This window comes from Suncus etruscus, chromosome 17, assembly GCF_024139225.1.
Source record: "Suncus etruscus isolate mSunEtr1 chromosome 17, mSunEtr1.pri.cur, whole genome shotgun sequence".
Taxonomy (NCBI): domain Eukaryota; kingdom Metazoa; phylum Chordata; class Mammalia; order Eulipotyphla; family Soricidae; genus Suncus; species Suncus etruscus.
In genome coordinates, this window is record NC_064864.1 from 48,185,699 (window position 1) to 48,199,260 (window position 13,562).

Consider the following 13,562-nt stretch of genomic DNA (forward strand, 5'->3'; position numbering starts at 1 on the left):
CCCCACACCCCACTGAGTTATGCCCCTATCTGAAAGAACCAGTCTTCACTCTTTAAACAGAATACCAGGTATAGTCTAAGAATCAAGAACAGGGCTTTACGGTAATTATTTTTAACTTAGAGAACAAAACAAAAATCCCTCCTTAGATCGTTAGTATTTTTCTAATTTTTGGAAGAAATTTAGAGAGTACCCAGAATTCTTAACTCTGGGCCTACACAACATCACTAATTGAGCTATATTTTAGGGCCCTTGTGGATGGAAGGGATGCATCTCCTGAGACTGCTCTGTTTCTGAGAACTCTGGGTATTCCATATTAGATGCAAATACTAATATGAATCTTTAGTGCTTACTAGGTAACAGACGAATAGAGAGTATTGAGTGCTTCTCATCCAGTACCCGAATTACGTCCTCTCCAAACCACATGCTGTATTTTGTACTGTTACCTGGATCTGGGAGAACACCAGCTCCTAGAGAGAGATGTGATTTTGCCCAGTCATCAAAAATGCTGGAGAGACTGAAATCCAGTCTTGACTCAGTTATTCAACCCACTTTTTTCTTCCTTTGTTTTTGTTTTTGTTTTTGGGGTCACACCCGGTGCCACTCAGGGGTTACTCCTGGCTCTACGCTCAGAATCGCTCCTGGCAGGCTCCGGGACCATAGGAGATGCCGGGATTTGAACCACCGTCCTTCTGCATGCAAGGCAAACGCCTTGCCTCCATGCAATCTCTCCGGCCCCATATTCAACCCACTTTTAAGAGAACCCGCTGCTTACACTCACACATGCCCCACTGTCCTTTCATTTTTCAGCTCTTCACATTTGGATGTTGAGCCAGGAGATGATAATACCCACCTTTTGGACAATCTGCTATTTCTGGAACTTAACAGGAAGCAGTGCTGTTCTTTTCCCAAATTTCGTGTTTCGTTTAATTTTTACAAACGTTGATTAAGATTCTGAATCTTTTGCTTGTTCAAAACGTTATATCAAGCTGTTCGGAAAATTTTCTTCTATCTTTCAAACTATAAAGAGAAATAAGGATAAGAAAAAATAATCAAATTCTTACCAAAAATATGTCGTGAATCTAGGACTATCTGAGTCTTTTTTGGCACATACTCTGAACATTGTGATCAATATCAGAAAGGCAAGAAAACAGTATTTCATGTAAACTGTGCTTCCATAATATTAAGAGAATTTTCCTCCAGTTTCTGCCACTGATCCTCACTCACCTGGCAATTTTATTTAGGCACTGAAATTTACAATACTGTTGAGTTTCAAGCACATAATGCTCCAACTCTACATCTGCCACCAGAGGCAGTGTCAGTCTGCATTTGTCTCAAGATCCCCTCCCACTACACTGATTCAATTGGTCTTTCTCCTTCCTTCCTTCCTTCCTTCCTTCCTTCCTTCCTTCCTTCCTTCCTTCCTTCCTTCCTTCCTTCCTTCCTTCCTTCCCTTCATTCCTCTCTCCTTCCCTCCCTCCCTCCTTCCTTTTTTTCTTTCTTTCTTCAAAATCTTCTCTTCTTCCCCAAATAGAAACTTGTGTAACTAAAGACATTTCTTTCATGCCATTCTTTTCCTTGAAAGCTTAATTCATAATCACCCATGACTGAAGTTTACCATATTTTCAAAACAGATGATTGTATTTCAGGTAGCAAGAGATTTGGAGTAAGTTTAATAGGGCCTTACTGTTTCTTGCTTGAGTTGGTCAGCATAATAGGGTTGTAAACATAATATCATATGGAAGGAAATTTTGAAGAGGATTAAAAAACAAGCAGGGAAAAGTTTAAAGACTATAATTAAAATCTTTCTAGGGAAACTATAATGCACAGATGTAAGATTAAAAACCACATTACTGAAATGTAGCCTGCAGCTACATTGAACCCATTCAATTGGCATTAAGGTGCTAACTGGTTAAGTAAGTATTCTGAGTTGAATTTTAAGTCTAATGTGCTTGGCAGAGCTGAATTACAGAGTAGTTCTTCTTTATGGGTATAGAATTGGAATGCACTATTCTATTAAAAATGTCTCTTTATTCACTGGTATCAGTCATTAACTTTGAAGTACACTGAGCTCTGTACTGAGGATGATCACCACAGTTTCATTCAGTTCTCACAAATACATTGTGTTCTCGCTTTACAGGTGAGGGATATGAAGCTCAAAGAGGATAGCTTGCCTAAGTGCCAAAACCAGTGTTTGAATAAGCTGTTCAGGGAAAACCTTGATTCTGTCTTGCCTGTTCTTTGAGGAGAAACTGTCTTTATTCCTGTCTAGTTCTAACTATACCATTCAGAGTTGCTTTTCAGAATATGACTTCCCATAAAGGTAAATTTTCAACTCCTTGTTGTCTGTCTTTAAAAGGTGTCTGCCTTTAAAAAGAGAAAAATGTGGAAATACATTCTTTTCTGGCATAGTAAAAATTGGCTTCAGAATCCTTTTCCTTTATTCATGGAAGTTTAGGTTGCCACAGTATATTCGGTTATTTGTGCTAGATAGTCTAGCTCAAACAAGGAAACAGCAAACTAAGGCCAGCAGGTTGTACCCACATACTGTTGGGTTTTGTACAATCTAAGAGCTAATGGTTTTTGATATTTAAATGATTGGAAGAATTCAAAAGATAAACTGTAATTTGTGATCATTGAACATTTTATGAAATTTGCCAAAGTAAGATCTAAGGTAGCTATGAACTTTGGGTGACAAGGATGTGCCAAAGTAGATTCATAGAAATATACCACTGGGGCAAAGATCTTGAGGGTGTGGGAAGCTGTGCATGAGTGTGGATAGGGATATAGGGGATCATCTCTATCTTCCAATATGCTTTATGAACCTCCTTATAAAGTGAAATCTAGGAGCCAGAGCAGTCCTTAGTGGTAAGGTGTTTGCCTTGCATGCAGCCTAACCAGGATGCACCAGGGGTTGAACCCTGTCATCCCAAATGGTCCCCCAAACCTATCAGGAATGATTTCTGAGCCAGGAGTTACCCCTGAGCGCTGCCTGATGTGTCCAAACACCCCCAAAGTGAAATTTACCATAAATTCATAAATATAATAATTTAAATTCAGTAGCAATAAATAAGACAATCCCACTCATTATTTACATGTTTATGACTCTTTTCACCCTACAGAATAGAATGAATTTTGATTTTAAAAAGATTAGAATAGGGGCCAAAGCAGTGGTGCAAGTGGTAGGGTGTTTGCCTTGCACGCACAGACCTAGGATGTACTGCAGTTTGATCCCTCGGCATCCAATATGGTCCCCCAAGTCAGGATCGATTTCTGAGTGCATAGCCAGGAGTAACTCCTGAGTGTCAACGGGTGTGGCCCCAAACCAAACAAACAAACAAAAGATTAGAATAGGATATTTACCACCCAGCCCAATTTACTTACAACATAAATTTTCCCATTATAGTATAGACTGAGATTTTTATTTGATTATTGTTCCTGAAATCAAGTTTCTTGGATCCTGTGTCTACCTCTTGCTAGTAGTGAGGTTTCTTTCTGGAGGTGGGAAGGTCACACCTGGTGATATCAGTGCTTATTTCTAGCACTGTGTTCAGGGATCACTCCTGAAGGGTCTTGGGGGATCATATGAAGAGGGGAACAGAGATTGAACTTATCATCTACAAGCTGCATGCAAAGCAAATGTCTTTCCAGCCTAATGGTGAGATTTTTGAAAAGTTTCTTAACCTTAGATTCAGTTTGCTCTTAGAAAATTGTATTGTAATTTTTGGAGGCCACAGCTGGCAGTATTCAGGGTTTATTCCTGTCACTATGCTCAGAGATCACTCCTGGAGAGTGCTGCGTGCTGCGGGTAATATGCGGTGCTGGGGATCAAATCCCAGTCTGCAAAACAAACACCCTCCATGCTCTCTGGCTCCAAGTTTATTCTTCTTTCACATGTAATAGTAAAAGAACTCTTATAGAACATTTTAAGGATTAAGTGAGTCAGTACACATAAAATACCAAATGATCGTTATGATTTTGAGAATTTCATATGTCTCTTATGACCTTCTGCTTTAGAACCTGGATTTATTTTCTCTCAACTATTTAAAATTTGCCCTCTGGGTGAGGATAACATTTGTATCCCCAGAAGTCTTTGACTATCAGAAGCTCTCATTGACTATGGTTATATTCTTTTCTTATATTTTACCTTTTGATTTGTCTTTCTTGATCAAAATCAGCTGCAGAAGAGTAGTTATCCTATTCTTTTATCTCCCAAAATGCAAAAATGACAGTAGAGCTAGTCAAAAATCAATTTATCTTTTCCAACACCTGATTTCTTTCTGCACTTTCCTTTCAGAGAACATTTATTCAAACATTTTTGCCATTCCACAATTCGTATAAAGTAACAACTTGCCATATTTCACATGATCTCACTCTGAATAATTTAGCAAAATTGTCATTTGTCATTCTTCTGAAGGTTTTAAAGATTCCTATTTAGTAGGAAAACGCTAACATTTTAACTCAAAATTTCTAGATACAAAGGTCAAAGTGCTCATTCATAAGCAATATAATTTGGTACTGTAACTTTATATTTTTATTGCTTTATTTAAGCACCATGGTTATAAAATTGTTCATTGTTGGGTTTCAGTCATAAAATATACACCATCCTTCACCAGTGCACTCTTCCTGTCATCTATATCTCCCATTTCCTTCCCCCACCCTAACCCCTGCCTTGCTCTAGGGCAGGCAAATTGCTTGTCTGTCTGTCTGCCTCTCTCTCTCTTTCATACACACACACACACACACACACACACACACACACACACACACTTTCTCTTCTTTTAGACACTGTGGTTTCCACTATTGTAAATGCTGTTAATGTTTCTTCACTTTTAGCACCTAGTTCTTTTCTAGAGTGATCAGTTCCAACTATCATTACCCTGGTAAACCTTTCTCTAATCTAGCTACACTCACTGCTCTTTATAGCAAGCTAGCTAGCTTTTTTGTTTTTAATGTAATCACCATCTTTACAAAAATTTTCATACTGGGGGTTCGGTCATAGAATGTACACCACACTTCACTAGTGTGATCTTCCCACCACCAATGTCCCACAATTTTCCTTCCCACACCAACCTCCTGTCTCTCTCTTTGATGGGCATTCTACCTCGACCCTTCACTATGACTGTTATGGTAGTTGTCCTTGTGGTTAATGCTCTAGCTGTAATCACTGCTCTTTGTGGCAAGCTTCATGTCATGAGCTGGTCCTCCTGGTGTTTAGCTCTATTGTCTCTGGATATTATTGCTATACTGTCTTATTTTCTTATATCCTGCAGATGGGTGAGACGTTCTATGTCTATCCCTCTCCCTCTGGCTTACTTCACTCAGCATAATAGTCTCCATATCCATCCATGTGTAGGCAAATATTATTACTTCATTTTTACTAGCAGCTGTATAATATTCCATTGTGTAAATGTACCACAGTTTCTTTAGCCACTCATCTGTTGTTGGGCACCTGGGTTGTTTCCAGATTCTAGCTATTGTAAATAGTGCTGCGATAAACATAGTGGTGCAGTGGGCATTTTTGTATTGCATATTCGTTGTCCTAGGGTATATTTCTAGAAGTGGTATTACTGGATCATATGGGAGCTCAATTTCCAGCTTTTGAGGAATATCCATATTGTTTTCCAGAAAGGCTGAACTAGACGGCATTCTCACCAGCAGTGAATTAGAGTTCCTTTCTTCCTGTATCCTCACCAGCACTGGTCATTTTGTTCTTGGGTGATGTGTACCAGTCTCTGTGGCATAAGATGGTACTTCATTGTTGTTTTGATTTGCATCTACCCAATGATTAGTGATATGGAGCATTTTTTCATGTGCCTTTTTTCCATCTGTATTTATTTTTGAAGAAATGTCTGTTCATTTCTTTTGTCAATTTTTGGATGGAGGCTAAATGTCTTTTTCTTGTTTAAATCTGTTAATACCATGTATATCTTGAGTATTAGCCCCTTATTAGATGGGTTTTGGGTCAATAGTTTCTCCCATTTCATAGGTGCCTTTTGTATCTTAGTCAGTTTCTTTTGAGGTGCAGAAGCTTCTCAATTTAATGTAGTCCCATTTGTTTATCTCTGCTCCATTTGTTTGAACAGTGGTATTTCCTCCTTGAGGATGCCTTTAGTCTTGATGTCATAGAGTGTTTTGTCTATGTTTTCTTCTATATACCTTATAGTTTTAGGTTTGATATAAAGGTCTTTAATCCATTTTTTTTTTTTTTTTGGTTTTTGGGTCACACCCGGCAGCGCACAGGGGTTACTCCTGGCTGTCTGCTCAGAAATAGCTCCTGGCAGGCATGGGGGACCATATGGGACACCGGGATTCGAACCAACCACCTTTGGTCCTGGATTGGCTGCTTGCAAGGCAAATGCCGCTGTGCTATCTCTCCGGGCCCTCTTTAATCCATTTTAATATGAACTTGGTGCATGGTGTTAGATAGAAGTCTGAGTTCATTTTTTTCGTATGAGGTTAACCAGTTTTCCTAACAGCACTTGTTGAAGAGGCAAGCTTTCCTTACTCCATTTTGGATTTTTTGCCCCTTTATCAAAGATTAATTGATTGTATGTCTGGGGTTCTCTTTTTGAATACTCAAGTTTATTCCATTGATCCGAGGGTCTGTCTTTATTCCAATACAATGCTGTTTTGATGACTATTGCTTTCAACACAATTTAAGTTGGGAAAAGTGATGCCTCCAATCTTCTTTTTTCTAAGGGTTACTTTAGCAATTTGTGGTTATTTGTTCTTCCAGTTTCAGGAGTGTTTGATCCATTTCTTTGAATACTGTCATGGATATACATAGAGGGATTGCATTAAACTTGTACAATGCTTTGGGGGAGAATTGCCATTTTAATGATGTTGATCCTTGTAGCATGAAATAATTAGCGATGGGGCTGGATGGCGATGGATGGAGGCCTTTGTGCTTAGGCCCCAGCCACGTGGCTTCATCCCCATCCAGCTGGCGGATTCCAGGCCCAGGTAATCGGCGTAATCAAGACTCACTCACACGCAGGCTTCAGGAAGCATTAACTTTATTCATACCCTATTCACCACATGTGTGTGGCCTATCTCATAACCTTTTAAGCACTAGTTATTCTTGGCCCTGCATCTAAACTCCTTTCAACCATCTTCCCTTTGGGCTCCATGCTGGTCAAAGACCAGAACACAGAAACCCAAAAGCCAGAGCGCCCAGCAGCGCAGAACGGGCAAAGAGCCAAAAGGCAAAAAGCCAAAAAGCAAAAAGGGCCGAATTCCCTTGGTCCAAGCCTTATATAACATTTCCCAGACCCCTCCCAGGTGTGGGAGGGTCTAGCAGGTAAGGTTACACCTATTATCCGGTTCCCAAGACCCCTCCCAGAAAAGGGTGGGTCTAGGGTCTTAAATAGGTACACCCACAGATCCTTTCAATTTATGAGCAAGGTATATGCCTCCATTTTCTTGTGTCCTCTTTTATTTCTTGAAACAGTGTTTTGCAGTTTTCTTTGTATAGGTCCTACATCTCTTTAGTTGACTCCAAGATATTTGAGTTTCTTTGGTACTATTGTGAACAAGATATTTTTTAATGTCTATTTCTTCTCTATTAGTATTTGTATATAAGAAGGCCATTGATTTTTGTGTGTTAATTGTGTAGAATGCCACTTGACAAAGCGATGGTTTCTAGAAGCTTTTTGGTAGAGTCTTTAGTTCTTCTTTTACATATAGTATCATATCATATTCAAATAGTGAGAGCATGACTTTTTCCTTTCCTATCTGGATGCCTTTGATATATTTTTCTTGCCTAGTTGCTATGGCAAGTACTTTCAGTACCATGTTGAATAGTAGTGGCAAGAGGAGTCAGCTTTGTCTTGTGTCAGATCTTAGAGGAAAGATGTTCAGTTTTTTCCCACTGAGTATAATACTTGCCATGGGCTTGTACTCAAAATAAATAGTTTTTTTCCATTCCCATCTTGTTGAGAGTTTTATTATGAACAGATTTTGGGCCCAATTAAATGCTTTCTCTGCATCTATTGATATGATATATAGCTTTTATTTTCCTTTTTTGATATGGTATATTACGAGAATTGACTTACATATGTTAAACCATCCTTGCATCTCTGAGATAATCCTACTTGGTCATAGTGTATGACCTTCTTGATGAGATGTTGGATTAATTTGCTAGGGTTTTTCTTTTCTTTTCTTTTTCTTTTTCTTTTTCTTTTTTTTTTTTTTTTTTGGTGTTTGGGTCACACCCGGCAGTGCTCAGGGGTTACTCCTGGCTTCACGCTCAGAAATCACTCCTGGCAGGCTCAGGGGGACCATATGGGATGCCAGGATTCAAACCAATGATCTTCTGCATGAAAGGCAAACACCTTACCTCCATGCTATCTCTCCGGCCCCAATTTGCTAGGTTTTTTATTGAGGATCTTTGTATCTGTGTTCATCAAAGATATTGGTCTGTAGTTCTCTATTTTGTGTCATCTCTGTCTGTTTTTGGTATCAAAGTGATGTTAGCTTCATAAAAATATTTGGGAGTATTTCTGTTTCTTCAGTTTCCCAGAAAAGCCTGAAAAGGATTGGCAGTAGGTCCTCTTGAAAGGTTTGAAAGAATTCTCTGATGAATCCATCTGGGCCTGGGCTTTTGTTTTTGGGAAGACTTTTGATTACCATTTTGATTTCCTCAAAAGTGATAGGTCTGTTTAGATATGCCAGATGATCATGGTTTAACCTTGCTGGTTATAGGAGTCCAAGATTCATCAATTTCTTCCAGTTTCTCATGCTTTGTGGCATAGTTTTCAAAGTAATCTCTGATTACCCTTTGAATTTCTGTAGTATCAGTAATAATCTTCCCCTTTTTATTTCTAATTCAGTTTATTAAGTTTTTCTCCATTTCTTTGTGTGTTTGGGTAATGGTTGTCAATCTTGTTTATTTTTTTTTTCAAAGAACCAACTCTTGCTTTTATTGATCTTTCAGAATTTTTTTTATTTTCAGTTCATTAATTTTTGTTCTAAGCTTTATTATTTCCTTCTGTCTGTCAATTTTTGGTTCATTTTTTAAAGCTGTACCACTAAATCATTTCTGGAGTTTAAAGTAAAAATCCTCTAGGCCCCTTCTTCATACCCAATAAATACTTGTAAAGCTGAATTTTACCACTTTTGCTCTGTCCCACAAATTCTGATAATTCGTGTCTTCATTCTTGTTTGTTCCCAGGAATCTTCTGATTTCCTCTTTGATTTCATCTCTGACACACTAGTTGTTCAGTAGTGAGTTGTCTAATTTCTAGGTGTTAAATTTTTTTCTTTGTGTCTATTTGTGTTTTACTTCTATTATCACTGCATGATGATCTGAGATTTTAGTTCTTACAATTTCTATCATCTTGAGTTTATGGAGATATGTTTTATGGCCCAGCATGTGGTCTATCTTGGAGAAAGACACATGCACATTGGAGAAGAACATACATCCAGTATTCAGGGTTGGAGAGGCCTATATATATGTAATAAGCCATTCTCTTCCATTTCTTCCTTCAGAGCTAGTAAATTCTCGTTGGGTTTTAGCCTGGTTGTTCTATCAAGGTGAGACAACATTGTTGAGGTCTTCAACTATTATGTTTCTATTGATGTTTTCTTCAAATCTGTCAGTTATTGTTTTAAATATTTTGCTGGTCTAGCTGATCTCTCATTGAGTGCATATTTATTTATGAGTGTGATTTCTTCCTGGTGCACATATCCCTTGCTTACCAAGAAGTGCCCATCTCTGTTCCTTATCAACTTTTTTTTTTTTTTTAAGTTTTTGGGCCAAACCTGGTGATGCTCAGGGGTTACTCCTGGCTCTGTGCTCAGAAATCACTCCTGGCTCAGGGGACTATATGGGATATTGGGATTACTTTTCATCCTGGATTTGCTGTGTGCAAGGCAAACACCCTACCTATCTCTCTGGCTTCCCTTATCATCTTTTTAAGTCTAAAATCTGTGTCATCTGATATAAGTATGGGCACTTGTTTTGTTTTGTTTTATTTTGTTTGTTTTTTTGTTTTGTTTTGTTTTTGGGCCACACCCAGAGGTGCTCAGGGTTTACTCCTGGCTCTCTGCTCAGCAATCGCTCCGGCAGGCATTGGGGACCATATGGGATGCCAGGATTTGAACCACAGTCCTTCCTTAGTCGGCCGCTTGCAAGGCAAATGCCCTACTTGCAAGGCAAATGGCCCTCACTCCAACCTTTTTAAGGGAGTTGTTCACTTGAATGATAGTTCTCCAGTCTTTGACTTTGAGTCTATGTTTGCTCTGACTATTCAAATGTGTTTCTTGGAGGCAGAAAAATGTTGGATTCAACAGTTTGATCCATTTGTCATTTTGTGTTTCTTAACTGGTGCAATTTGTAATCCATTGACATTGAGAGAGATGATTGTCATGGGATTTAGTGTCATCAATTTGTAATAGTTTGATGTGTTTGTTGGGTCTGCCTTGCCTTAAAGTAAATCTTTAAGTTCTTCTAAGGTTGTTTTTGAATCTGTAAAGTTCCTCGGCTGTTGTTTATATGTGAAGCTGTGCTTCTTTCCTTCAAACTTGAATGTAAGTCTGACTGGGTGAAGTACTCTGGTGAAGCATTCATTTCATTTAGTTTTGTCACTATATTCCACCACTGCCTTTGGATGTTGAGGATTGCTTGTGACAAATCTGCTATAAACCATAAGGATGCTCCTTTTTATATAATGTCCCTTTTTTTATAATTACCCCCCCTTTTTTGGGGGGGGGTCACACCTGGCAGCGCTCAGGGGTTACTCCTGGCTCTATGCTCAGAAACCACTCCTGGCAGGCTCTGGGGACCATATGGGATGCTGGGATTCGAACCACCAACCTTCTGCGTGAAAGGCAAATGCCTTACCTCCATGCTATCTCTCCAGCCCCTATAATTTCCCTTTTTGATCTTGCTACCTTCAGTATTTTATCCCTATCTGTGGGATTCATCATTGTGACTAAGATGTGCCTTTGGGTATTTTTCTTTGGATCTCTTTTAGCCAGTACTCTTTGGGCATACAATACTGGTTGCATGCATGCTTCTGCTCTGGGAGTTTTTCTGCAGTGATTTCCTTGATTGCTAATATTTTATGGAGATTTTTTCATGTAGAGGTCTTTGGAACTTCATGATTATTATGTTGTTTCTATTCAGTTTATTGCAGATCTTTACTTTTATCTGTTCACATTCTTTGAGGATTTTTTTCCATTGTCTGATGGTTTGTTTTAAGGCTCTTTTGCAGCCTCTTGTATGGAGTTTTTATGCATCTCATCTTCCAGCTCACTGATTATGTCTTCAGATGTTGTTAGTCTGTTGGCAAGGTTTTCCAGCAAGGTTTTCATTTTGGCTACCAAGATTCTTAGCCTTGACATTTTGGTTTGGAATTTTCTTATTTCTATTTTCATGTCCTCTTGATTCTTATTTGTGGTTCATTTCGTTTGTTTCCTGGATTCTTTGAATTCCTTGATCATCTTCCAAATTTCCTCTTTAAAGTCTTTCTCAGAGAGGCTATGTAGGTGGCTGATACTTGTTCGGTTTTCAGATCCACCATCTTCATTCTCTAAGTATGATAGTGTTCTGTGGTGCTTTCCCATAGTGTCCTTTGCAATGGTTTTTTTTTTCTTCCTATGTGTTGTGCTGGGGTACATTGATCAGGGGATAAGCAATCGGAACTGCTGCACCTCTGCTTTTGTGTCTCTGGTCAGGTGACACCTGTGTTCCCTCAGCTGAGAAGGGTCTTGTACCTTTCAGCTTAACTTTATCCTTTGGAAGAGGGATACTCACCTCTCTGTTTCTCAGGGTTTCTGCCATCCTTGGCCCGAGTTGGGGTTTCTTATGCTTTTGTGTCTCTGGGCAGGCAATGCTTGTGTTCCAGGTACCGTCACTTTAATAGTTAAACACAAATAACATTATTTTAGCAGCTATTATGTGCTAGAGCTGTCCTGAGTCTTCAATTTTTTTTACCCTGCTAATACCTTTAAAGGCTAAAATAGTGAATCAGACCCTGGACTTCTCAGCCCTTTTGTCTGATAATTAAAATTTTTTTCCTTTTATTATACATCTGTTTTTTGTTTTCTAAAAAAGGAGTAGTCCAAGTTTCCTGAGTAGTAGTGAAAATAAATAGGATAATCCTTGGATCCTATTTGATCAGTATGAATGATACCCAAAACCCCTCTCTTTGTTGGTATCAATCCCATACAATGTGTTCTCGTGCAATCCCCATATCACCTGCTAACTGGGTCTCTGTTCTTCAGGCCAAGACAACTGTGAGTTAGCTCCTCTGTTGTACAGAGAGGGAAGAGTTGGTCAAGTGATACTTGTATTGATGGCCTATGGCAAGTGGCCTCAAAACTAAAAGGGTTCCTCAGAAATTTACACTAAGAAGCCAGCACACTTCTTTTTTGTAGGTATTTTGTTTTCGGACATACCAAATTTTTATAACTTAGGTGAAATTTCACCATTAAGGCTGTGTTAAATGAAAGAAGTGAAGTGTCTAAGATAGTAAATTTCAGGGCCTTTCAAGATTCCAACACTAACACTTTCTTTTAAAAATGTAGGTTTATAATACCAGTTTCAAGGGCACAGACATGTACCAATATATTTATATACTATATTATGCTTATCACTAAAAACCTAGTTACTATCCTTCACTGTACAACAGACTCCTTTTACCCAGTCCATCCACATAACTTTCCCTTCTGGTCACCCATATTTTGTTCTTGTAGTCTGAGTTGTTTTTATTTTCTTTATTCTTTTTTTTAACCTACTGCATATGAGTAAAATTATATGGTATTTATTTCTTCCATTTATTTCATTTAGCAAATCCCCCCATGTCTATCCCAGGAGTTCCTCTTTGTAATAAGCTCTGATTCCATTATGTATATAGTTATGTGTCAGGGCTATGCTCTAAGAAATGTAACTTCGTTATTTTTCTATGCATGAATTCCTTGAAACATAATGCAATTCACCTGCACAGTCAGGCAACTCTATGCCTGGACGATATGGTCTATTGGCTCCTCCTGGGTATTTCCCTTTAGTGGCTGAGCAACATGTGATTATAGATGGTACCTTCTGGGTCTTCTTATCCATAGTTACACAATTAGTTTCTTTCCAAGTGGGGTACAGTGAATAATGCTGGGGTGCGTGCAGGGGTCCATATTTAAAATCTTTCATGTAGTCAACACTAAAGATTTTTCTTCCTTATCTGCTAAATAAGGTTTAGCATTATTTAAGACAACCACAAAGACGCACTTATGTGAGGATATGGCCAACAGCAGGATTGAGCTCAAAACGAGAAAGAAAGCCTCAATCTGGTGTTTGCCCACTGCATTACCCTGAGACAAGCGGATCTAGGGCAACGTCTCCTTTGATTAAGTCATCTTGGCATCTCTCCAGATCTCTTCCGCACTGCCTTACTAGAGCTGTAGCAGGATTAGCATGAGGAGGTCTTGGTACAGAACAGAGAGAACTACATGTGTGGGAGAGTCTAAGGCTTTGGAGAAAGGTGAGTTTCCTCGGCCACAGCTTATGGGTTGGGGGCCTTGTGTCCAGTCCAGGGCGGTGGGCAAAATGAAAGGTCTACTCTAAA